Source organism: Chiloscyllium plagiosum, unplaced genomic scaffold (genome assembly GCF_037043375.1).
Source record: "Chiloscyllium plagiosum isolate Xiang-an unplaced genomic scaffold, Cpla_swu_hap1 HiC_scaffold_24, whole genome shotgun sequence".
NCBI classification, from domain to species: Eukaryota; Metazoa; Chordata; class Chondrichthyes; order Orectolobiformes; family Hemiscylliidae; genus Chiloscyllium; species Chiloscyllium plagiosum.
This window is the reverse complement of record NW_028270162.1, coordinates 2830962-2858078: the sequence shown is the minus strand read 5'-3', so window position 1 is coordinate 2858078 and position 27117 is coordinate 2830962.

Genomic DNA, 27117 nt, shown 5'->3' with positions numbered 1-27117 from the left:
CCCTCACAGTGACCATCCCCCAGTCCCTCTCCCCTCACCGTCACCATTACCCAGTCCCCAGTCCCTCTCCCCTCACAGTGACCATCCCCCAGTCTATCTTTCCTGGACTGACTGGTATTATGTAATGAACAACATCTTGTACAATCAGTGCTTCTTCTAGCTAAGCTTCACTAGTAGTTCATCCTCTACTACAGTTAATTAACTAAGCCATCTGACCCTGGATCAACAGGAGGATAGGCGTCAGCACTGATGAGAATAAGGGTCACATGAGTAACAATAATGATGCAATAAATGGTGACCAGCCAAGCTCACTCCAATCCCACCAGGGACGACAGACATAAACTCAACCCTAACCATTGGCATTGGTCGGTTCGGTAACTACCAGTGACCTTGATCAGGGTGGGGCACCCTGGTGCTGCTGCTGTTAGACAGGAGTGAGCCAGAGGGAGGGGGCTGAGTGGGGTGGGGAGGGAAGTCGGAGGGACGGGAGGGAGGATTGGAAGGGAGGGACCATGGGAGGGAGGGGTGAGAGTCAGAGGGGTGGGGGTGAGTGTGGGGAGGGGGAGAATGTGGGGGAGGGGGAGAATGGGGGGGAGGGGGAGTCAGAGGGGTGGGGGTGAGGGTGGGGAGGGGGAGAGTCAGAGGGGTGGGGGTGAGGGTGGGGAGGGGGAGAGTCAGAGGGGTGGGGGTGAGGGTGGGGAGGTAGAGAATGGAAGGGAGGGGAGAATGGGAGGAAGGGAGGGGAGAATGGGAGGGAGGGAGGGAGAATGGGAGGGAGGGAGGGAGAGTGGGAGGGAGAGTGGGGAGGGGGAGGGAGAGAATGAGAGGGAGGGGGAGAATGGGAGGGGGAGAGTGGGGAGGGGGAGGGTCAGAGGGGTGGGGGTGAGGGTGGGGAGGTAGAGAATGAGAGGAAGGGGGAGAATGGGAGGGAGGGAGAATGGGAGGGAGGGAGAGTGGGGAGGGGGAGAGTCAGAGGGGTGGGGATGAGGGTGGGGAGGTAGAGAATGAGAGGGAGGGTGTGAATGGGGGGGGAGTGTGAAGGAGGGAGAGTGGGGAGAGGGGAGAGTCAGAGTGGGGAGAGGGGAGAGTCAGAGGGGTGAGGGTGGGGAGGTAGAGAATGAGAGGGAGGGGGAGAATGGGAGGGAGGGAGAGTGGGGAGGGGGAGAGTCAGAGGGGTGGTGGTGAGTGTGGGGAGGGGGAGAATGGGAGGGAGGGGAAGAATGGGTGGGAGGGAGAGTGGGGAGGGGGAGAGTCAGAGGGGTGGTGGTGAGTGTGGGGAGGGGGAGAATGGGAGGGAGGGGAAGAATGGGTGGGAGGGAGAGTGGGGAGGGGGAGAGTCAGAGGGGTGGGGGTGAGGATGGGGAGGCAGGGGAGAATGGGAGGGATGGGAGAATGGGAGGGAGGGGAGAATGGGAGGGAGGGAGAGTGTGAGGGAGGGAGAGTGGGGAGGGGGGAGAGTCAGAGGGGTGGGGGTGAGGGTGGGGAGGTAGAGAGTGAGAGGGAGGGAGAGTGTGAGGGATGAAGAGTGGGGAGGGGGAGAGTCAGAGGGGTGGGGGTGAGGATGGGGAGGTAGAGAGTGGGAGGGAGGGAGGGAGGGGGAGTGAAAGCGAGGACAGCAGGGTTACAGGGGAGTATCGATGGGTCAGGCTGCATTGGAAACGTTGCTGTTCTCACTGTGTGCCTGGTGAGGCTCCCGGATAATTAGGTTGTTATGGTGATTAGAAAATAAAGCCCCCTTCAACCTAACTCACAGACACGTCTCCTCAGCCTCTCAGTCCTTGTGGGGGGAAGTGGCAGAGGGTGGGGTTCCCCTGTACCTGCTGCCCCTAGTCCTTCAGGATGGGAGTGGCCGTGGGTTTGGAAGGTGTTGTCTGAGGGTCTTTGGTGAGTTTCTGCTGTTACTGAGTGATGGTGCCGAGAGGGAATTCCACGGGGAGTCAGAATTCTAAAGGTTCCCAATCACTTTGAGTAAACTCCTTCTCCATTTGGACCAAAGGATCAACAGGCCCCCCATTCATTAGGGTGGGACACCACATTCTGGACTCTGTGGGTGGGTGTGTGTGTGGGTGTGTGTGTGGGTGTGTTGGTGGGTGTGTGTCTGTGTGTGGGTGTGTGTGTGGGTGTGTGTGTGTCTGGGTGGGTGGGTGTGTCTGGGTGGATGTGTGGGTGTGCGGATGTGCAGGTAGATGGGGTGGGTGTGTGTCTGTGGGTGGGTGTGTGTGTGCGTGTGTGTGGGTGGGTGGGTGTGTGGGTGGGGGTATTTGTGGGTGTGTGGGAGTGGATGTATGGGAGTGAGTATTTGTGGGTGTGTGTGGGTGTATGTGGGTGGGGGTATTTGTGGGTGTGTGTGGGTGTGTGTGGGTGGGGGTATTTGTGGGTGTGTGTGGGTGGGGGTATTTGTGGGTGTGTGTGGGGGTGTGTGGGTGGGGGTATTTGTGGGTGTGTGTGGGGGTGTGTGGGTGGGGGTATTTGTGGGTGTGTGTGGGTGTGTGTGGGTGGGGGTATTTGTGGGTGTGTGTGGGTGTGTGTGGGTGGGGGTATTTGTGGGTGTGTGTGGGGGTGTGTGGGTGGGGGTATTTGTGGGTGTGTGTGGGGGTGTGTGGGTGGGGGTATTTGTGGTGTGTGTGGGTGGGTGTGGGTGGGTGTATTTGTGGGTGTGTGTGGGGGTGTGTGGGTGGGTGTATTTGTGTGGGTGGGTGTGTGTGGGTGTGTGAGTGTGTGTGCATGTGTGAGTGGGTGTGGATTATGTGTGTGTGTGGATTGGTGGATGTATGTGTGTGTGTGGGTGGATGTGTGGGTCGGAGGGTGTGTTTGTGGATGGGTGGATGGGTGTGTGTGGGGGGTGGGTGTGTGAGAGGATGGGTGGGTGTATTTGTGGGTGGGTGTGTTTGTATGTGGGTGTATTGGTGTGGATGAGTGTGTGGGTGGGTGAGTGTGTGGGTGGGTGAGTGTGTGGGTGGGTGTGTGGGTGGGTAAGTGGGAGTGTATGGGTGGGTGAGTGTGTGGGTGTGTTTGGGTGGGTGTGTGGGTGTGTTTGGGGGTGTGTGTTGGGGTGGGTGTGTGGGTGTGTGTGTGAGGGTGGGTAGCTGTGTCTGTGTGTGTGGGTGGGTGTGTGTCTGTGGGTGGGTGGATGGGTATGTGGGTGGGTGGGTGTGTGTCTGTGTGGGTGGGTGAGTCTGTGTGGGTGGGTGTGTGTCTGTGGGTGGGTGGATGGGTATGTGTGTGGGTGGGTGTGTGGGTGGGGAGTATTTGTGGGTGTGTGTGTGGGTGGTGGTATTTGTGGGTGTGTGGGTGGGGGTATTTGTGGGGGTGTGTGGTTGGGGGTATTTGTGGGGGTGTATTTGTGTGGGTGGGTGGGTGTGGGTGTGTGAGTGTGTGTGCATGTGTGAGTGTGTGTGGGTGTGGATTATGTGTGTGTGTGAGTAGGTGTGTGGGTGGGAGGGTGTCTTTGTGGATGGGTGGATGGGTGTGTGTGGGGGGTGGGTGTGTGGGTGTGTGTGAGGATGGGTGGGTGTATTTGTGGGTGTGTGGGTGGGTGTGTGTGTGGGTGGGTGAGTGTGTGGGTGGGTGGGTGAGTGTGTGGGTGGGTGGGTGGGTGAGTGTGTGGGTGGGTGTGTCTGTGTGGTTGGGTGGGTGTGTCTGCGTGTGGGTGGGTGTGTGTGTTTGTGGGTGTGGGGGTGTGTAAGTGCGGGTGCGTGTGGGTCCGGGTGCAGGTGGGTGTGGGTCGGTGTGGGGTGTGTGTGTGTGTGGGTGTGGGTGGGTGTGTGTGTGGGGGGGTGTGTGGGTGTGTGTGTGTGGGGGGTGTGTGTGTGGGGGGAGTGTGTGTGGTGGGGGTGTGTGTGGGGGGGTGTGGGGGTGTGTGTGGGGGGGTGTGGGGGGTGTGTGTGGGGGGTGTGTGGGTGTGTGTGTGTGTGGGTGGGGTGTGTGTGGGTGGGGTGTGTGTGTGTGGGGGTGTGTGTGTGTGGGGGTGTGTGTGTGGGGTGTGTGTGTGGGTGTGTGTGTGGGTGTGTGTGTGTGTGGGTGGGGTGTGTGTGTGTGTGGGTGTGTGTGGGTGGTGTGTGTGTGTGGGTGGGGTGTGTGTGTGTGTGGGTGTGTGTGTGTGGTGTGTGTGTGGGTGTGTGTGGGTGGTGTGTGTGTGTGTGTGGGTGGTGTGTGTGTGTGTGGGGGTGTGTGTGTGGGTGTGTGTGTGTGTGGGTGGTGTGTGTGTGTGTGGGTGTGTGTGGGTGGTGTGTGTGTGTGTGTGTGTGGGTGGTGTGTGTGTGTGTGTGGGTGTGTGTGTGTGGGGGTGTGTGTGGGGGTATGTGTGGGGGTGTGTGTGGGTGGTGTGTGTGTGGGGGTGTGTGTGGGGGGTGTGTGTGTGGGGGGGGGTGTGTGGGGGGGGGTGTGTGGGGGGTGTGTGTGGGGGGTGTGTGTGGGGGGTGTGTGTGTGTGTGGGTGGTGTGTGTGGTGTGTGTGGGTGGTGTGTGTGTGTGTGGGGGTGTGTGTGTGTGGGGGTGTGTGTGGGTGGTGTGTGTGGGTGGTGTGTGTGGGTGTGTGTGGGTGGTGTGTGTGTGTGGGGGGGGTGTGTGTGGGGGGGGTGTGTGTGGGGGGGTGTGTGTGTGTGGGGGGGGGGTGTGTGTGGGTGTGTGTGTGGGTGTGTGTGTGGGTGTGTGTGGGTGGGGTGTGTGGGGGGGTGTGTGTGGGTGGGGGGGTGTGTGTGTGGGTGTGTGTGGGTGGGGTGTGTGTGTGTGTGGGTGGGGTGTGTGGGGGTGTGTGTGTGTGTGGGGGTGTGTGTGGGGGTGTGTGTGGGTGTGTGTGTGGGTGTGTGTGTGGGTGTGTGTGTGTGGGTGTGTGTGGGTGGGGTGTGTGGGTGGGGTGTGTGTGTGTGTGGGTGTGTGGGTGGGGAGGAATCCCTCTGCCCAGCCGGGTGGATTCCTTCAGATCCTTCTTATCTGTCATGTCCACAAGGACTCCCACAATGTTTTACTGATGCACCATAGACAGCATCTTATCCAGATTCCCCACAGCTCGGTACGGCGTGCTCTGCCCAGGAATACAGGAAACCACAGTGAGCTCTGAACACAGCCCAGTCCCTCACACAAACCAGTCTCCCAACCATTAACTCTGTCTATCCTTCCCACTGCCCTGGGAAAGCAGCCAACATCATCAAACACCTTTCCCACCCCAGAAATACTCTCTCCCACCCTCTTCCATCGGGCAGAAGATACATACGTTTCAAAGCACGTACCAACAGATCACAGAACAGCTTCTTCCCCATGTTGTTAGATTTATGAATGGCCCTCTCATATATTAGCATCCTTCTCTGCAGATGTAACACTGTAGTCTGCATTCTGCTCTATGACCCTGATGTATTTCTGGAAGGGGTGAATGGTCTGGATAGCACACAAAACAATACTGTTCACTGTGTCTGGGTACGTGTAACAATCACAAATCAAACCTAATCTAATTCTTCAAAATGCCACACAGTATCAAGGCATTTTACACAGTCTCTCATTGTAATGACCAATCAGATTGCATTTCCTCCATCTTCCCTCCAAGTCACTCTAGGTTAATGTTAGTCTGGCCTGTGTCTGCCCATTGGACCAGTCAGTGTGTACGTCTCTGTACATCTCTCATGGCCTTGACCACCTTACACTGTCAGGGCAGCGTGAAACTGTACCCTGCGTCTGAAACCAAGGGGCATGAGGAGAGATCCAGGAGGGGAGTGACCCCCAGTATTAACAACCAGCCATCTGCATTGCAATGTCTGCTTTCTCAGGTCAACACCCTTTAAGGGAAAGTTGGATAAATATTTGGGTGGGAGAGAAACAGAAGGATTTGCAATGAGGGGAGATGGAGATCAGTTGGGATGAGGCTTGGGGGAAGCAGAAATGCTGGCATGGAGTAGATGGGCCCAATGGCCTGTTTCTGTGTAACTGAAGAAAAGTGATTGTGACTGAGACACGATTCAGCAGCAGACAGGCAGATTGCTCAAACAACAAAGACACAAGGGGTGAAAAAGGAGAAGTCACATTCTTAAGAACATTTAAAGGCAGAAGCAGCTAATCTCCCACAGTGCAGGTGCTCCCTCAAAGAGCTTCCTGCACAGGCGCAGTACACAGGGTCTCACTGAGCTGTCTGTAATTAACACGCTCAACACTGAGTTCAAAGGAAGCTTTTAGAAATGAAAGGGAGAAATCAGAAATTAATACCTCGGGGAGAAAGGTTCTTGACCTGTCAAGTCTTTAATGCCAATAATTATTGTACAAATTCAAACAGAAAGTGAAGAAAGAGCACATTCCAATTAAAGGGTCATTTGATGATATTCCCTGGTCAGACCTTTCCTTGCCCTGGGAGTTTTCTGTTGATCAAAAGTGGTGTGTGTGCTTTGACCTCAGAAAGTGGCCCTCCACTGTGACAACTTGACATTTCCCTCCATTATGCACCAATTATCCACGCTGTTCACCCAGCTTCCCGGACACTAATTAATGCCGCATTAAAAAGGGCCAGAGAAGGAGAGGAATCCGGGGAGGGGGGGGAGGGGGAGGAATAGAAGTAGCTGGCAGCAGCAGCTCAGAGACTGAAGGGATCTTGGATGATGATCTTGGGAATCCCTCCCTCTGTCTCCAATTCCCAAAATGCTGGGATGGTGGTTGTGGGAGGGGAGTTGAACTCATCCCGGGCCAGATCTCCGAGATCTGTGAAGTGAGGGGAGCAGCCCTGGCTCATCTGGTACTTCCGGGAAGGGGCAGGAGAACACACACATTGGGCAGGCTGATGGCCTCCTTTATTATTGTGTTAATCTCCTCCTTAACCAGCAACACTACCTCAACTCCCTCCCCTTCCTGTCTGTCTTTCCTGAAAATGGAATAACTGTGGACATTGAGTTCCCCTCCCTGGTCCCCCTGCAGCCAGGGGGGTGGGGGGGGGAACTCTCTGCGATCCCAATTACATCCTATCCATTAATCCCTGTCTGCATGGTTAATTTGTCCACTTTATTACAAAAGTCCTCACACTGAGGCACTGAGTTATTACCTGTTTCCGGTGGTGGTGTCACATGGGCCTATTTGATGGTTGTCTTTAGTTTCTCTGCTTTCCACTTTTCCCCTTCCTGTCCTTCGTTTCTGTTCCTGTCCTTCGTTTCTGTTCCTGTCCTTCGTTTCCCTCCATCTCCCTGCGTTGGTCTCCATCCCGCTGCCCCTGAGTTTAAACCCTCCCTAACAGCAGCCAGCCAACACTCCCCAGGACACTGGTTCCAGTCCGGCCCAGGTACAGACCGGCCCCACCTCCCCCAGAGCCAGCTCCAATGTCCCAGGAATCTGAATCCCTCCCTCTTGCACCATCCTTCACCGTCTCTGATCAGCAGGTGGCTCTGGTAGCAATCCCGAGATTACTACCTTTGAGGTCCTACTAATTAATTTAACTCCCAACTCCCGAAATTCAGCTTGTCGGACCTCATCCTATCTTTTTTTACTGAGATCGCTGGTGCATCATGATATCTGGCTGGTTCCCATCTGCCCTCCCCCTCCAGAATGTCCTGCAGCTGCTCAGAGACATCCTTGACCATTACACCAGGGAGGCAGCATACCATGTCAGACTCTCTCTGGAACACTTAGTTATTCCCCTTACAAGTGAATCCCTTTAAACCCTAATGGGATCTTTCCAATGCCCAGAGTGATCTCATCAATGTTTTCTTCTTGTTTATAATTTTTTTTCTACGTGTGAAAAGTACACTGGCAGGCTCTTGGGAATATTTTTGGTCACTGACTTCCACGGTTAAAAACAAAACCAAGTCATGCTCCATCCAGCTGAGGTTAAGGCCGTGGTCTGACCTGTCCCGTTGTAGCTGTGTGGGAGGGGGTGGGCTGCACAAAGAGAGTCTGTCACACGCAATGTTAAACTGCAGCCCCACTGACCCTCTCAAGGTCAATGTGAAACAAGTGCAAGAAACGCAAGGACGTCCTCAGTGAGAACACAGCGAGGGCTGCAGGTGCTGGAGAGTCAGAGTCGAGAGGGTGGTGCTGGAAAAGCACAGCAGCTCAGGCTGCATCCGAGGAGCAGGAGAATCGACGTTTCAAGCCGGATCCTTTCATCAGGAATCGAGATTGGGAATGATCAGGGTTCAATCATATGCACAATGAAGGGCTGATCCCTGGAACGTCGATTCTCCTGCTCCTCGGATGCTGCCTGAAGGCTGTCCTGAGGGCGGTTTTTCCTGAGCGTGGCAGTGCAGGAGCTCTGTTTGGGAATGCTGTACTGTGGGAAATCTGGCAGCTACTTTGGAAGGGAGTGAACTCACACAGTGGGCCATGAGGGGAGGGACCTGGGGAGCAATCCCAGCTGAAGGCACTGGGCAGCACTCTCCCATGGGTTTTCCGGGATTACTAACCCCCAGCTGCAGGGGCACGAGATGTCAGGCTGAATTCAACGGAAGAGCTATCCGCCTGGGATTCCGAATCAATGAGCTAGCCTGGGGGGAGGCTGAGGGCCCCCAGGGAGGCTCACAATAAGTTGCTGCATTTGGTTGGCACCATCCTTCCTGGAGCAGGTCCACCATCAGGCCCTGACACCTCCAAGGGTCAGACTCAAATCCTCATGCCCCACTAGAAGCATCATTCCCAAACTCGGAAACTTCCCACTCCCGCTACCATCTGCTCACGGGGGAGAGAGGGAGGGGGGGGAGAGGGAGAGGGGGAGGGAGAGAGGGGGAGGGAGAGAGGGGGAGGGCGGGGAGAAAGGGAGAGAGGGGGAGGGAGGGGAGAAAGAGAGAGAGGGGAGAGAGAAGGGGGAGAGAGAGAGGGGAGGGAGAGGGAGAGATGGAGAGGGAGAGAGAGAGGGGGAGGGGAGAGGGGGAGGGAGGGGGGAAGGGGGAAGGGGGGAGAGAGAGGGGGTAGAGAGAGCGAGTTAGAGAAATGGGGAGATAGAGAGGGGTGGGAGAGAGAGAGGGGGAGAGATAGATAGAGAGGGGGAGAGATAGATAGAGAGGGGGAGAGAGAGAGTTAAAGTGGGAGAGGGGGAGGGAGAGAGAACAGGAGAGGGAGGGGGAGAGAGAGGGGGGAAAGGAGGGAGAAGGAGGGAGGGAGAGGGGTGGAGGGGGAGAGAGACAGAAAGAGAGAGCGAGAGGGAGAAGGAGACAGTGAGAGAGGGAGAGCGCAAGAGCGAGAGCAAGGGAGCAACATAAAGGGAGAGAGCAAGGAAGAGAGTGAGTGAGAGAGACAGGGAGGGAGGGAGGGGGTGAGGGAGGGGGTGAGGGAGACAGAGAGAGAGAGAGAGGGCGAGAGGCAGAGCGAGGGAGAAGCTGGGCTTCACTTTCTGGCAGAGTGCCTTTGCTAGTCACTGACCAATCACCGGGTCCCTCAACAATCACTGACCAATCACTGGCCGTGTTTGAAACCAGGATCGATGCCACAACAACAACCCTGACACAGGCTCAAACTGACCCAAACCCAAATTCAACCAATTGTTCACCCGGACACCGGTCCCTCACCCCGACACCGGTCCCTCACCCTGACACCGATCCCTCACCCTGACACCGGTCCCTCACCCCGACACCGGTCCCTCACCCCGACACCGGTCCCTCACCCTGACACCGGTCCCTCACCCCGACACCGATCCCTCACCCCGACACCGATCCCTCACCCCGACACCGATCCCTCACCCCGACACCGACCCCTCACCCCGACACCGATCCCTCACCCTGACACCGATCCCTCACCCCGACACCGATCCCTCACCCCGACACCGATCCCTCACCCCGACACCGATCCCTCACCCTGACACCGATCCCTCACCCTGACACCGACCCCTCACCCTGACACCGACCCCTCACCCTGACACCGGTCCCTCACCCTGACACCGACCCCTCACCCTGACACCGGTCCCTCACCCTGACACCGGTCCCTCACCCTGACACCGGTCCCTCACCCTGACACCGACCCCTCACCCTGACACCGGTCCCTCACCCCGACACCGATCCCTCACCCCGACACCGATCCCTCACCCCGACACCGGTCCCTCACCCCGACACCGGTCCCTCACCCTGACACCGATCCCTCACCCCGACACAGGTCCCTCACCCCGACACAGGTCCCTCACCCTGACACAGGTCCCTCACCCTGACACAGATCCCTCACCCCGACACAGGTCCCTCACCCTGACACCGATCCCTCACCCTGACACCGATCCCTCACGCTGACACCGATCCCTCACCCCGACACCGGTCCCTCACCCTGACACCGGTCCCTCACCCGGACACCGGTCCCTCACCCTGACACCGATCCCTCACCCCGACACCGGTCCCTCACCCTGACACCGGTCCCTCACCTTGACACCGGTCCCTCACCCCGACACAGGTCCCTCACCCTGACACCGGTCCCTCACCCTGACAATGATCCCTCACCCCGACACAGGTCCCTCACCCTGACAATGATCCCTCACCCCGACACAGGTCCCTCACGCTGACACCGGTCCCTCACCCTGACACCGATCCCTCACCCTGACACCGGTCCCTGACCCTGACACCGACCCCTCACCCTGACACAGGTCCCTCACCCTGACACCGATCCCTCAAGCTGACACCGGTCCCTCACCCTGACACCGGTCCCTGACCCTGACACCGACCCCTCACCCTGACACAGGTGCCTCACCCTGAAACAGGTGCCTCACCTCGAGACCGATCCCTCACCCTGACACCGATCCCTCACCCTGACACCGATCCCTCACCCCGACACAGGTCCCTCACCCCGACACCGATCCCTCACCCTGACACCGGTCCCTCACCCTGACACCGATCCCTCACCCTGACACCGATCCCTCACCCCGACACAGGTCCCTCACCCCGACACAGGTCCCTCACCCTGACACCGATCCCTCACCCTGACACCGGTCCCTCACCCTGACACCGATCCCTCACCCTGACACCGATCCCTCACCCCGACACAGGTCCCTCACCCCGACACCGGTCCCTCACCCTGACACCGGTCCCTCACCCTGACACCGATCCCTCACCCTGACACCGATCCCTCACCCCGACACAGGTCCCTCACCCCGACACCGGTCCCTCACCCTGACACCGATCCCTCACCCTGACACCGATCCCTCACGCTGACACCGGTCTCTCACCCTGACACCGATCCCTCACCCCGACACAGGTCCCTCACCCTGACACCGATCCCTCACCCTGACACCGATCCCTCACCCCGACACCGATCCCTCACCCTGACACCGATCCCTCACCCCGACACAGGTCCCTCACCCTGACACCGATCCCTCACCCTGACACCGATCCCTCACCCCGACACAGGTCCCTCACCCCGACACCGGTCCCTCACCCTGACACCGATCCCTCACCCTGACACCGATCCCTCACCCCGACACCGATCCCTCACCCCGACACCGGTCCCTCACCCTGACACCGATCCCTCACCCTGACACCGATCCCTCACCCTGACACAGGTCCCTCACCCCGACACAGGTCCCTCACCCTGACACCGATCCCTCACCCCGACACCGATCCCTCACCCTGACACCGATCCCTCACCCCGACACAGGTCCCTCACCCTGACACCGATCCCTCACCCTGACACCGATCCCTCACCCCGACACAGGTCCCTCACCCTGACACCGATCCCTCACCCTGACACCGGTCCCTCACTCTGACACCGATCCCTCACCCTGAGACCGATCCCTCACCCTGACACCGATCCCTCACCCTGACACCGGTCCCTCACTCTGACACCGATCCCTCACCCTGACACCGATCCCTCACCCCGACACCGGTCCCTCACCCTGACACCGGTCCCTCACCCTGACACCGGTCCCTCACCCCGACACCGACCCCTCACCCCGACACCGATCCCTCACCCCGACACCGATCCCTCACCCCGACACCGATCCCTCACCCTGACACCGATCCCTCACCCCGACACCGGTCCCTCACCCTGACACCAGTCCCTCACCCTGACACCGGTCCCTCACCCCGACACAGGTCCCTCACCCTGACACCGGTCCCTCACCCTGACACCGGTCCCTCACCCCGACACAGGTCCCTCACCCTGACACCGGTCCCTCACCCTGACACCGGTCCCTCACCCCGACACATGTCCCTCACCCTGACACCGATCCCTCACCCTGACACCGATCCCTCACCCTGACACCGGTCCCTCACCCTGACACCGATCCCTCACCCTGACACCGATCCCTCACCCTGAGACCGATCCCTCACCCTGACACCGGTCCCTCACCCCGACACAGGTCCCTCACCCTGACATCGATCCCTCACCCGGACACCGGTCCCTCACCCTGAAACCGACTGAGAAGGCAGGTCTGAAACTCAAAACTTCTTTCAAACGTTTCTTCACCCATTATACAAATTCAGCATTCAAACCAGACAGTACTTCAACAAATTCAACCAGTCGCACTGTCCGAGGGTCAGTGTTGAGGGAGTGCGGCACTGTCGGAGGGTCAGTGCAGAGGGAGTGCCGCACTGTCGGAGGGTCAGTGCAGAGGGAGTGCCGCACTGTCGGAGGGTCAGTGCAGAGGGAGTGCCGCACTGTCGGAGGGTCAGTGCTGAGGGAGTGCCGCACTATCGGAGGGTCAGTGCTGAGGGAGTGCCGCACTATCGGAGGGTCAGTGCTGAGGGAGTGCCGCACTGTCGGAGGGTCAGTGCTGAGGGAGCGCCGCACTGTTCGAGGGTCAGTGCTGAGGGAGTGCCGCACTTTCGGAGGGTCAGTAGTGAGGGAGTGCCGCACTGTCGGAGGGGCAGTGCTGAGGGAGTACCGCACTGTCGGAGGGTCAGTGCTGAGGGAGTGGGCACTGTCGGAGGGTCAATGCAGAGGGAGTGCTGCACAGTCGGAGGGTCAGTGCAGAGGGAGTGCCGCACTGTCGGAGGGTCAGTGCTGAGGGAGTGCCGCACTATCGGAGGGTCAGTGCTGAGGGAGTGCCGCACTGTCGGAGGGTCAGTAGTGAGGGAGTGCCGCACTGTCGGAGGGTCAGTGCTGAGGGAGCGCCGCACTGTTCGAGGGTCAGTGCTGAGGGAGTGCCGCACTTTCGGAGGGTCAGTAGTGAGGGAGTGCCGCACTGTCGGAGGGGCAGTGCTGAGGGAGTACCGCACTGTCGGAGGGTCAGTGCTGAGGGAGTGGGCACTGTCGGAGGGTCAATGCAGAGGGATTGCTGCACAGTCGGAGGGTCAGTGCAGAGGGAGTGCCGCACTGTCAGAGGGTCAGTGCTGAGGGAGTGGGCACTGTCGGAGGGTCAATGCAGAGGGAGTGCCGCACTGTCGGAGAGTCAGTACTGAGGGAGTGCCGCACTGTCGGAGGGTCAGTGCTGAGGGAGTGCCGCACTGTCGGAGGGTCAGTGCTGAGGGAGTGGGCACTGTCGGAGGGTCAATGCAGCGGGAGTGCCGCACTGTCGGAGGGTCAGTACTGAGGGAGTGCCGTACTGTCCGAGGGTCAGTGCTGAGGGAGTGCCGCACTGTCAGACGGTCAGTGCAGAGGGAGTGCCGCACTGTCGGAGGGTCAGTGCTGAGGGAGTGCCGCACTGTCGGAGGGTCAGTGCTGAGGGAGTGCCGCACTGTCAGAGGTCCCCACTTTGTAACGTCCTGTTTCCTGTCCCTCAGCACTGACCCTCCGACAGTGCGGCACTCCCTCAGCACTGAGCATCCGACAGTGAATGTAAATGATCCCATGTGAGTATGTTAATGGAGAGGCCGGAGAGCTGTCCATCAACAATGTTCGTCCCCCAAGCAACATGTGCAGAATTCTTGTGATTGGGCCCTTCCTTTGCTGGCCCATCCCTTCATAGAGTCAACAAGGTGTACAGCACGGATACAGACCCTTCAGTCCAACCCAGCCATGCTGACCAGATATTCTAAATGTCCATCAGCTCCAACACTGCAGGCTGGCCTGCCTCAGATGGCCTGGGCTCTGTGCTGGATGGTGTGCCAGAGCCAGACAGAGTGAATGAAGGATGGATGGAAAAAGAGAGAGAGAGAGAGAGAGAGAAACTGAATAAAGTGAAACAGAGAAAAACCGAGATGCACAGGAAGAGAGAGAGGGTGGTGGGGGGGAGAGAAAGACACAATGGGAGACAGATAAAGTGTGAAATGAAAGGGGAATTCACTTTCAAAGGATTTGTGATATCTGAATAAGAAAAGTCATGTGAGAACTGCAAAATGAGCAAATTCCAGCTGAGAGAACGTTCCCCTGTCCCAGGGACATCTGTCAGGACGATAATTCCTCAGCTGTGATTCCATTCTGGGGTCTGGGGACCAGAGGGCTGTTCACTGAGTTTCAATTGGATGTGGTAATGTTTAAAATCACTTTACAATACAATTATTGCTTTTGCAAATTTGAAACTTTGTAATTTTAACAGACCAGATCCTGTCAGAGCAGCTGAGGCAGCCGTTCGCGGTCATGTTGTGACTCAGTGGGTTCAGCGTCCATTCTGGTCATTCCAGAGTCAGGCTCTCAGACAGGGAGGAAGTAATTCTCAAGGAGCAAGGCAGCTGCTGGTGGGTCGCGGAGCTATCTGCCCGTTTATAAAATCGGGAATAAATCTGGATTGAATTTATCTTTGAAATCTAATATTTAATTTGAAAACAACAAGCTTTCTTCATTAAACTGTGTAACGTGTCTCCATTCTGCGTTTCATTGTGATAAATATTCCAAACATTAATGAGGAGGAAGCCAAAGATGTTGTTGATTTGTTCCAGACCCAGTCTCTGAGTCAGAGAGATTCTGGGTTCCTCCATCCCAATTAATGGGCACCATGCAGTACAGAGGGAGCCCTGAGAGCTGGTTATTGGATGGGATTTTGTACTGAGGAGCCTTGGTACGTTTCTACAGTGAATGGTTCGATTGTGAACTGGGAAGCAAGTTGCTGTGTCCTGGATGGTATTGAGCTTCTTGAGTGTTGTTGGAGCTGCCCCCATCCAGGCAGGTGGGGAGTATTCCCTCACCCTCCTGAGTTGTGCCTTGTAGATGGTGGACAGGCTCTGGGGAGTCAGGGTGAGAGGTACTTGCTGCAAGATACCCAGTCTCTGACCTACTCTTATAGCCATTGTGTTTATGTGAGAGTCCAGCTGAGTTTCAGGTCAGTGGTGATATTGCTAATGGGATGGGGGTCCAGGGGTGGTAACGCCATTGGAAGTGGAGGATTGAGTTTTGATTTTGATCTCTTGGTTGGGGCTGTAGTTTTAACTTTTATTATTGGCTTTCCCTTAACTTCAACAAACAAAATATTCCAAGAAAATTAAAATAACACAATTTCTTTACTCTTGATTATGATTTTCACTCTCTATTGTGTCGTGGATATTAATCCATTTGGAGAGGGTGGGCCCAGTGGGGATCTCGAGAGTTACTAACAGCCATTCGGCCTCAATCAAGTGCTGGAAATATCAGCCATTGGTAACCCCCAGATTCCTGCTGGGCCCCAGGGGGAAAGGGACCTCTGCTTTCTGTCAAGTTTGGTCACTGAGTCTTAAAGGATCAGCATTCCATGCTGGATCTGCTGACCCTACCTCCATGCTGTCCCTGTGATTACACACTTGTCCCAAATTACTGTGTCTCAAAATTTCCCAACCATTGAACTTAAACAGTTAGAACATGCGTTTATTCAAAGCGATCGGTTTTAAGGAGTAACTTGAGGGAGGAAGGATTGTCTGAGTAGTTTAGAGAAGGGACTCTGGAGTTTAGAGGTCACTCCATTCTGGCCCAGCTGTCACTAAAGGGACAATTAAAACCAGAGATCCAGACAAGGGCAGACCCTTTATAGTTTGAAGGATGATAGGTTTGAAGCAGATGATACAGACAGGGAGGGCTGAGACAGTCCAGGAATTTGAAAAGGAGGATGAGGATTTTAAAATTGAGGGCTGGTTCAATGCTAACATTGTAAAGTGATGCAGACTGATTAATGAAACACCAAACTGGTTTCAGACTCAATAAAAACCTCAAAGAACTGCGGATGCTGGGAATCAGAAACTAAAACAAAAATTGCTGGAAAAGCTCAGCAGGTCTGGCAGCATCTGTGGAGAGAAATCAGAGTTAACGTTTCAGATTGAGTGACCCTTCCTCAGAACTGGGGATTGTGAATCAAAACTAAGGGTCACTGGACCTGAAACGTTAACTCTGATTTCACTAGCCCTCAGATGGTAGTGAGGAGGGCCCTGCAAGGTCCAGTTTCTGCCGCTGTCGTCTCCAGTGCCTAGGTCAATGCCAGGTGATCTGTCTGGTTTTATTTCTTTAAGAGTTTGTAGTGATTGGTACAACTGAGTGGCTCGCTGGGCCATTTCAGAGGGTAGCTGGAAGTCCCCCACATCGTTATGGGCAAGGATGGCAGGTCTTCCTCCTGAGAGGAGATGAGTTACAGAGATCAGTTCCCCAGCATTCTGCAACTTGGAAACTATTTTGAGTTCAGAGTAGTGGCCATTGCTGAGGCAAGGCAGCACGATGAGCTGAATATTGAAGACTATGTGACATTATAGGAAGGACAGGAAGCTGGGAAAGGGAGGATGAGTGGTTCTGTTAGTTAATGATGTTATTAGCACAGTGGAGAGGGATAACCTGGATATCAAAGCAGCCTAGAGGGTTCCTGTAGCACAGTGGCAGCGTTCATACCTGTAGGCCAGGAGACACAGATTGTGCTCCAGAGGTGTTTAATAACATTTGATCAGAAAATATTTTGAGAAATGGAAGCAGTCTGGGTTGAGATGAGGAGTTCCTTGTGGGTGTGGTGTATAGGATTCTTCACAGAGACCACGTGGGATCAAGGCAGAAATAACAAGAGGTAGGCAAAAGGGAGCAGGGATCATCACGGGGGGGCTTTTACCTTCCACACAGACCAGAAAAATCAGCTGGGGACAAAGTTGTCGAGAGGAAGAATTCACTGAATACTTTTGGGGCAATTTATCGCATGTTATCGCACCAATGAGAAAGCAGACAACACTGGACCCGGCTTTGATCCATGAGACAGGATTAATTACTGACCTGAGGAAAACATGCAATTGTCCATTTCAGAAAAAAAGTTTTTTTTTTAAAAAGTTGATGATCTGTTGCGGAGCTCTGAGCTGCAGAGGGATCTGGGTGTCCTAGTGTAGGTCAGCAGCTTCAGTAAGTAGTCAGGAAAGCTGGGAGAATGTCGTGTTGTATTGTAAGGGGAATTGCATGCAAAGGTACAGAGTTATTCTGCAGTCATACCAGGGTATTGGTAAGACTGCATCGAGGCAGCATTGTGTTCAATATTAGATTGAAGAAGGATGTTAATGCACTGGAACCAGCTTGATGGAGGTTTCCCAGCCTCAGCCCTGGGGTGGGCAGATTGCCTTATGAAAAAAGGCTAGACAGACTCAGTCTGCACTCTCTGGAGTTTCGGAGAGTCAGAGGTGACCTGATTTAAACATTTCAGATTCTGAGGGATGTGACTGGGTGAATGGTAAAAGATAGATCCTCTCATGGGAGAGTCTAGAACGAGGTCAGAGTTTAGAAATAAGGGGGGGTCTTTTAAAACAGAGATTCTCAGGGATATGCGGGAATGAAGAGTTGAGATTAAAATCCACGGTCTTATCGAATGGGAGAGAAGGCTGAAAGGTCTCCTCCTGCTCCCTGATCATTCATATATCTGAATGTCACTGACCACAACTAAACTGTCTTGGATATTTCACTGCTCTAGTAATATATATGTAAACAACAACAACTTACATTTATATAGAACCCAGGAATGGTTACTGTACAGGAGATTGTTCAGCCCATTGGATGTATACTGGCTCCCAGCCAGCCCCACACCCCATCCCCAAAACCCAGAAAATTGTTTCACTTCAGATAACTATCCAACCCTTTCAAAAAGCCACCATTGAACGTCTCCTCAGGCAGCTGGCGCTGACCATTCACTGTGTAAAATCACAGTACAGGACAGGCCCTTCGGCCCATCAAAGGTGTACCACCAAAAATATACCACTCCCTACACCTGTCCCACATTGGGTCCATAGCCCTGAATGATATGATCCTCCAGATGACCATTTTTTAGGGGGGTGTGAGATTCTCCACTTCAACTCCCCTCCCAGACAGAACATTCCACACCCCCACTACACTTTGGGGGAAAAATTAGCCTCACACTCTCCACTTTAAAATGATGCTCCCTTATTAATGATTCTTCACCCAAGGAGAACAGCTGCTTCCTGTCTCCCCCCCACCCCATCATTATCTGAGACATCTCACTCCAGTGCCCCTCCCCCAGCATTCCCTGCTCCAAAGAAAACAGCGCAAGCTTATCCCACCTCCCTTCATCGCTGAATCACTCCACCCCAGGCACCATCCTGGGGAATCTCCCTCTGCACCCCCTCCAGTACAATCACATCCTTCCTATAGCACAGGGACCAGTGCTCCACTGTGTTCTCACCAATGTTCTGTCCAACTCCAGTGTAACTTCCATGCTGGTATAACCTACACCGTGACTGATAAAGGCAGCCTCCTGTATGCCTTCTCCACCACCTTATTAACCAGCCCTGCCAACTTCAGGGATTTATGGGTCAGCTCTCCTCTGTTCCTGTGAGCTTCCCAATGACCTGCCACTTACTGAACACCCCCTCGTTTTGTTCCTTTCCTCCAAATTGCATTGCCTCACAGTGATCCATCTATCACTGCTCTGCCCATCTGACTGTTCCTATCCTCCTGCAACCAATCACCTTCCTCCTCACTGCTAGGCCCCTAGCCAATCAACTATCTCCTCACCGCCAGCTTTGACAAAGGGTCAGTGAGACTTGAAATACCAACTCTTTTCTCTCCTTACAGATGCGGCCAGACCTGCTGAGATTTTCCAGCATTTTCTCTTTTAGTCCCGGCCAATCACCTTCCTCCTCACTGCCAGGCACCAACCAATCACCTTCCTCCTCACTGCCAGGCCCCGGCCAATCACGTTCCTCCTCACTGCCACCCCGGCCAATCTTTGTCTCATTGGTAAATTCCCATACCCCCACATTCCCTTTGGTATAGTTTGTGATTATCACATACAATGTGGGACCCAGGACTGGTCCCTGTGGGACACCACCACACACCAGGCTCCACTCCCAGTCTCTCCCTCCTGGCCCTCAGCCAATGTTGGATAACATTTGCCCAAGTTACCCAGGATCCCTTTTACCTTCTCTAACAGTCTCCCACTTCAATGGCCCTACATAAAACATAAACATAGAAAATACAGCACAGAACTGGCCCTTCGGCTGATGATGTTGTGCCGAGGATTAATCCTAATCTAAAATAAAATAACCTAACCTACACACCCCTCAACTCACTGCTATCCATGTGCAAGTCCAGCAATCACTTAAATGTCCCTAATGGACACAATATTCCAAGTGTGGTCTCACCAGGGACTTGTAGAGCTGTAGCAAAACCTCGCGGCTTTTAAACTCGATCCCTCTGTTAATGAAAGCCAAAACACCATATGCTTTCTTAACAACACTAATCACTTGGGTGGCAACTTTGAGGGATCTATGCACTTGAACACCAAGATCTCTCTGTTCCTCCACACTACCAAGAATCCTGTCTTTAATCCTATATTCAGCATTCAAGTTTGACCTTCCAAAATGCATCACTTCGCATTTATCCAGGTTGAACTCCATCTGCCATTTCTCAGCCCAGCTCCGCATCCTGTCTATGTCACACTGCAGCCTGCAATAGCCCTTGATACTATCGACAACACCTCCAACCTTTGTGTCATCTGCAAATTTACTAACCCACCCCTCAACCTCCTCATCCAAATCATTTATAAAAACTACAAAGAGCAGAGGCCCAAGAACAGAGCCCTGTGGGACACCACTCAACACTGACCCCAGGCAGAATGCTTTCCATCTACAACCACTCTCTGCCTTCTGTCAGCCAGCCAAATCTGAATCCAGATAGCCAAATCTCCCTGTATCCCAAACTTCCTGACTGTATGAATGAGCCGACCATGGGGAACCCTATCAAATGCCTTGCTGAAATCCACATACACCACATCCACTGCTCGACCTTCATCGACCTGTCTTGTCACCTTCTCAAAGAACTCAATAAGATTTGAGAGGCATGATCTGCCCCTCACAAAGCCATGCTGACTGCCTTTAATCACACTATGCTTTTCCAAATAGTCATAAATCCTATCCCTCAGAATTCTTTCCAAAACTTTGCTGACTACAGAGGTAAGACTGACTGGTCTGTAATTGCCAGGGATTTCCCTATTCCCCTTCTTGAAAAGAGGAACAACATTCGCCTCCTTCCAATCCTCCGGTACTCCTCCCGTGGAGAGTGAGGAGGCAAATATCCTCGCCAGCGGCTTAGCAACGTCCTTTCTCACTTCCCACAGCAACCTAGGATAAATCTGGTCTGGCCCTGGGGACTTGTCAATCTTGATGTTTTCCAAAATTTCTAGCACATCAACTTAATCAATCTTGATCTGGTCAAGACTGTATCCCAGCTCCTCTAAGTTTTCGTTTACAACAAGTTCCCTTTCCTCGATGAAAACCGAAGCAAAAAAAAAAGTACTCATTTAGGGCTTCCCCTATCTGCTCAGATTCCACACACAAGTTCCCTCCACTATCCCTTATCGGCCCTACCTTCTCCCTGATCATTCTCTTATTCCTCACGTATGAGTAAAATGCCTTTGGGGTCTCCCTAATCCTTCTTACCAAACCTTTTGTGCCCTCTCCTGGCTCTCCTCAGTCCATTTCTGAGCTCCTTTCTAGCAAGCCTGTAATCCTCGAAAGCTGTGCTAGATCCTTGCTCCCTCCACCTTACATAAGCTGCCTTCATCGTTTTGACGAGAAGTTCCTCTGTCCTCGTCATCCAAGGTTCCTTAATCTTGCTCCTTCTTTCCTGTCTCAGAGGGACAAATTTGTGTGTCCCACTGCTCCTTAAACAGTCTCCACATGTCTGCTGTGCCCTTTCTGTGGAACAGTTGCTCCTACTCTGTATTTCCCAACTCCTGCCTGATAGCGTCATAATTTCCTTTTCCCAATTAAATATCTTCCCTCGGTAACTGCTCCTTTCCCTCTCCAAGGCTACGGTAAATGTGAGGCAGTTGTGGTCACTGTCACCAAAGTGCTCTCCCACTGTGTGATCTGACACCTGTCCTGGCTCATTGCCGAGCACCAAATCCAAAATGGCCTCTCCCCTCGTCGGTCTGTCTACATACTGGGTAAGGAAACCCTCCTGAACACACCTGACAAAACCGGCTCCATCCAAACCATCTGCACTGAGGAGGTTCCAGTCAATATTGGGAAAGTTGAATTCCCCCATAACAACCACCCTGCGACATCTGCATTTTTCCAGAATCTGCCGACCTATGAGATCTTCAATTTCCCTACTGCTATTAGGGGGTCTGTAGAAAACCCCCAATGCGGTGGCTGCTCCCTTGCTGTTCCTAACTCCCACCCATACTGACTCAGTAGAGAAACCTTCCTCAACTTCCTTCGTTTCTGTAGCTGTGATGCACTCTCTGATTAGCAATGCTACACCCCTCCTCTTTTTCCACCCTCCCTGTTCTTTTTAAACATTCTAAACCCTGTAACATTAAGCAACCATTCCTGCCCCTGTGAAACCCACGTCTCCGTTATGGCCACAACATCGCAGCCCCAAGTACTGATCCATGCTCTAAGTTCCTCACTCTTATTTCAGACACTCCGTGCGTTAAAGCTTTAACCGATCCCTTTGTTTCATTGCGTGAGAGACCTTCCCGATAGATTCACTGCATCCTGTCACTGCCCCATCTACCACTGCCCCCCCCCTCAGATATGTGGCTCTGATTCCCAGCCCCTACCCTCATCCCAATCCCTGGTCACCCCCTCAACCTTACTCCGGATTGGTTAGACATGACCACCGCTCCCCACCCAGTGACTAACTTCCTCTACACTGCCCCCTCCCAGTGACTAACTACCTCTACACTGTCCCCTTCCCAGTGATTAACTCCCCCTACACAGCCTTTTCCCAGTGATTAACTCCTTCTACACCACCTCCACCCAGTGACTAACTCCCTCTCCAGCACTCCACCAGACTAACTCCCTCTACACCGCCCCCCCGTGTCTAACTCTCTCTACACCGCCCCCTCCCTGTGACTAACTCTCTCTACACCGCCCCCTCCCAGTGACTAACTCCCTCTCCAGCACTCCACCAGTGACTAACTCCCTCTACACCGCCCCCTCCCTGTGACTAACTCCTTCTACACCATCCCCTCTACAGTGCCCCCTCCCTGTGACTAACTCCCTCTACACCGCCCCCTCCCTGTGACTAACTCCTTCTACACCGCCCCCTCCCTGTGACTAACTCCCTCTACACTGCCCCCTCCCTGTGACTAACTCCCTCTACACCGCCCCCTCCCTGTGACTAACTCCTTCTACACCGCCCCCTCCCTGTGACTAACTCCCTCTACACTGCCCCCTCCCTGTGACTAACTCCCTCTACACCGCCCCCTCCCTGTGACTAACTCTCTCTACACCGCCCTCTGCTACAGTAAACCTTCCTTCCATTGAGGTGACAATTGATCACCATTAAACTGTTTCCCATCACCAAGCCTCCTCCATCTCCATGGTGATAAATCTGATCTGGATACCACATCAACCTCCTCACCTTCTGAACTCTCTGTGATAACTTATTAACAAACCCCAGCCACTCCCTTCAACACAATCCACCTCCAAGTAGTCCCCACTGCCTTCTCCAAGTGTGTGGTCATTTTGTCCTGCATTATTATTACTCCCAATAATCTCTCAACCATGGACGCAAGTATCCTCATGTGGGATATAAATTAATTAATGTTATTTCTGCAAGTATAAATTCTGATACAGAACAGGAATGAGAAAATACATATTTAGCAAAAAGAAAGGATATGTTAGCATGAGACGTGAATACAGAACAATGGTGGATATATGGGCAAACAGGAAGACACCTGTTTCCCCCTTACACGGGGACACAGGAACAAACCCTAATCAAAGAGGTCAAAGTGGCCTCTGGATGGAAATAGATGCTGATAGAAGAAAAGATATGCCTAATCAATAATCTATAATAGACTGACGTCAAACACCCTTATGGGAGTCAGAGATAAGAGTTTGTCACGGACAAGACAGGATAAACAGAAGTTGTGGGATCAGTCTTAAGGAAATCTGTGACGTAAGCGAAGCAGGGAACAGACAATGGAATAAGGAAAACATATGGGAAAAGAAACTGTATAAATTGTAAGGGTTTTTTGGGATATAGTGTGCATTTTGTCATTGCCTTACCTGGTAATGAGACAGGGCACCCACCTATAGGTGTATAAATAAATGGCAGATTCAGATATTTGTCTCGGACTGAAATTATTAAAGTGAGTGAGCTTTTGTTTCTCACACTCATAGCCACCTTGGAGTAAGGATGCCCCTGAACAGTATGGCATGACATTATTGAACAGGGTTCCCATGTTCTGGAATAAAAAGTCAGGCTGTGAATCTGAAACCAAAGCAGAAACTGTTGATTGCACACTGTGGACATGTTTGGAATTTGAAAGAGAGAGCCAATAGGGGTTAGTGAGTTACATCCGATACCTGAACCTTTCATTATGCTCTGGGTGAGCTGCAGAATTGTTCCAGTATCTCTGTGTTGAGTTACTGATTGTTGAGAAATGAGATCAGCTGGCCATTTTTAGAAAGTCTTATCTCAAGCTGTTCCAAGACAGAAATTACTTCACATTGATCAACGAGATGCTGTCCAGCTGTTCCATTCTCTTTTCCTCTGGCTCTAGATAATAATATCCTGATTAAAAATAGATCTATAATTTCAGGATGCTTTCTGAATAACTAAACAAATATCCACTCTGCTCTGAACTCACATCCTCCAACCTTTCAAACATAAACCCCAGGAATAACCACAGGAAGCGAAATACAGACACTAAAGAAAAGATACAAACATTAATCTTCACAACAACTCTGCAAGTGTCTTTTACTGAGCACAGAACGGCCCTGTGATATTCCCTCTGTGATATTCCCTCTGTGACATTCCCTGTGATATTCCCTCTGTGATATTCCCTCTGTGACATTCCCTGTGACATTCCCTCTGTGATATTTCCTCTGTGATATTCCCTCTGCGACATTCCCTGTGATATTTCCTCTGTGACATTCCCTCTGTGACATTCCCTCTGTGATATTCCATGATATTCCCTCTTCGACATTCCCTGTGATATTTCCTCTGTGATATTCCCTCTGTAACATTCCCTGTGATATTTCCTCTGTGATATTCCCTCTGCGACATTCCCTCTGTGACATTCCCTCTCCAACATTCCCTGTGATATTTCCTCTGTGATATTCCCTCTGCGACATTCCCTCTGTGACATTCCCTCTCCAACATTCCCTGTGATATTTCCTCTGTGACATTCCCTCTGTGACATTCTGTGATATTTCCTCTGTGATATTCCCTCTGTGACATTCCCTCTGTGACATTCCATGATATTCCCTCTGCGACATTCCCTGTGATATTTCCTCTGCGACATTCCCTGTGATATTCCCTCTGTGACATTCCCTGTGATATTTCCTCTGTGATATTCCCTCTGCGACATTCCCTGTGATATTCCCTCTGTGACATTCCCTGTGATATTTCCTCTGTGATATTCCCTCTGCGACATTCCCTGTGATATTCCCTCTGTGACATTCCCTGTGATATTTCCTCTGTGATATTCCCTCTGCGACATTCCCTGTGATATTCCCTCTGTGACATTCCCTCTGCGACATTCCCTGTGACATTCCCTCTGTGATATTCCCTCTGCGACATTCCCTGTGACATTCCCTCTGTGACATTCCCTCTGTGACATTCCCTCTGCGACATTCCCTGTGACATTCCCTCTGTGATATTCCCTCTGCGACATTCCCTGTGACATTCCCTCTGTGATATTCCCTCTGCGACATTCCCTGTGAAATTCCTCTGCGACATTCCCTCTGCATCCTCCATGGCCATGACCTGAGCAGCAGGTAGTCACTGTGAGGGGGTGTGTTAGTGAAACACCAAGAAACCGGACTCGCTCCCTCAGCCAATCCAACCTTCTGCATCATTCACCATTTTCCTGGTTGGTCCTCTAGCTTCACACTATCCTCCCATGCTCCCTCCAAACTCCTTGATACCTTCAGCCTTGAGAAATCTATCTATCTCTTTCTTGAATATATTCAGAAACTGGCTTCCACAACCGAACTCCCCAGGGTCACCGGATTCTCTCCATGCCTGTCTGAAATCATCAATTCCTGTATCCTGAGACCTGAGGCCCTTGTTCTGGAACCTCCCCTCCTTCCAGTGACCATTTTCCAAAGACAGCCAGGTCCCTTTGTGCATTTACCTTCCCCAGTCTATCACCATTTATATAATAGGAAGATCCCGATGATTCCAGGGAGCAGCGGAGCCTGTTGGGATCCGTGAGTACACGGTTTAAATTTCTTTTAGTTCCTGTTTTTCTTCAGTACCTGAAGGCAGTTGGAGAGGTCACGGGGTCACACATTTGGGCAGTTGTTGTACCTGAAACACCGCTCAGGTAGGGTGTCCCACCTATTCTCCCCCTCTAACCAAAAATAAACATTCTATGCATCAGTTGGTAAGGTGACAAGTGTTTTCTTTTGTTTCTCTTTTGTTTTTTTTCCAGTAGTCTATTTGGGAATGGAGGTGAGGGCAGTTGGATGTTCCTCCTGCAGAATGTGGGAGGTAAGGGTCACCACTCGTGTCCCTGCTGACTGCATCTGTGGGAAGTGCACCCAACTCCAGCTCCTCGAAAACCACGTTAGGGAGCTGGAGCTGGATAAAACTTTGTATCATTCGGGAGGTGGAGGAGGTTATTGACAGGAGTTACAGAGAAGTCGTCACACCTCAAGTACAAGAAGAAAGTAGATGGGTTACTGTCAGGGGATGGAAAGGGAACCAGCAGGCACTGCAGAGATCCCCTATGCCCGTTCCCCTCAATAACAAGTATACCGTTTTGGATACTGTTGAGGAAAGGGGGGGAGCAGGGAACTTGCCAGGGGTAAGCAATGGGGCAGAAGTCTCTGTCACAGAGTCTGTTCCTGTTGCTCAGAAGGGAAGGGGGAAGAGGAACAGAGCATTAGTCATTGGGGACTCCATATTTAGGAGGACAGATAGGAGGTTCTGTGGGAATGAGAGATACTCTCAGTTGTTCTGTTGCCTCCAGGTGCCAGGTTTCGTGATGTCTCTGATTGTGTTTTCGGGATCCTTGAGGGGGAAGGGGAGCAGCCCCGAGTCGTTGTCCTCATAGGAACCAACGATATAGGTAGGATGAGAGATGAGGATTTAAGGTGGAAATTCAGGGAGCTAGGATGGAATGTGAGAGTGAGAACAAAGTGTTGTTATTTCTGGTTTGTTACCCGTGCCATGTGCAAGTGAGGTGAGGATTAGAGGGAGAGAGAGAGAGGAGTTAAATACATGGCTACAGGAATGGTGCAGGAGGGAGGGTTTTGAGTTCCTGGATAATAAGAGCTCTTTCTGGGGTAGGTGAGACTTTTACAAACAGGATGGTCTTCGCCTGAACCAGTGAGGTACCAATATCCTGGAGATGGACATTTGCTGATGATCTTCAGGAGGGTTTAAACTCATGCAACAGGGGGATGGGGACCTGAATTCTAGTTCCAGTGTACAGGAGGTGGAGGGTAGTGAGCTCAGGGATAGGTTTACAAGGTCACGAGAGGGCACCGGCAATCAGGGTGTTGGTTTGAAGTGTGTCTCCTTCAACGCCAGGAGCATCCGGAATAAGGTGGGGGAACTTGCAGCATGGGTCGGTACCTGGGACTTCGATGTTGTGGCCGTTTCAGAGACATGGGTAGAGCAGGAACAGGAATGGTTGTTATAGATTCCGGGGTTTAGATGTTTCGGTAAGAATAGAGAAGACGGTAAAAGGGGGAGGGTGTGGCGTTGTTCTTCAAGGGTAATATTACAACAGCTGAGGTAAGTTTGAGGACTCATCTACTGAGATAGTATGGGCTGAGGTTAGGAACAGGAAAGGACAGGTCACCCACCCTGTTGGGAGTTTTTCTATAGGCCTCCAAATAGTACAAGAGATGTAGAGGATAAGCTGCAGAGCTGGGCTGAGAGGTGGCAAATGGAGTTTATTGTGGAAAAGTGTGAGGTGATTCACTTTGGTTGGGGTAACCGGAATGCAAAGTACTGG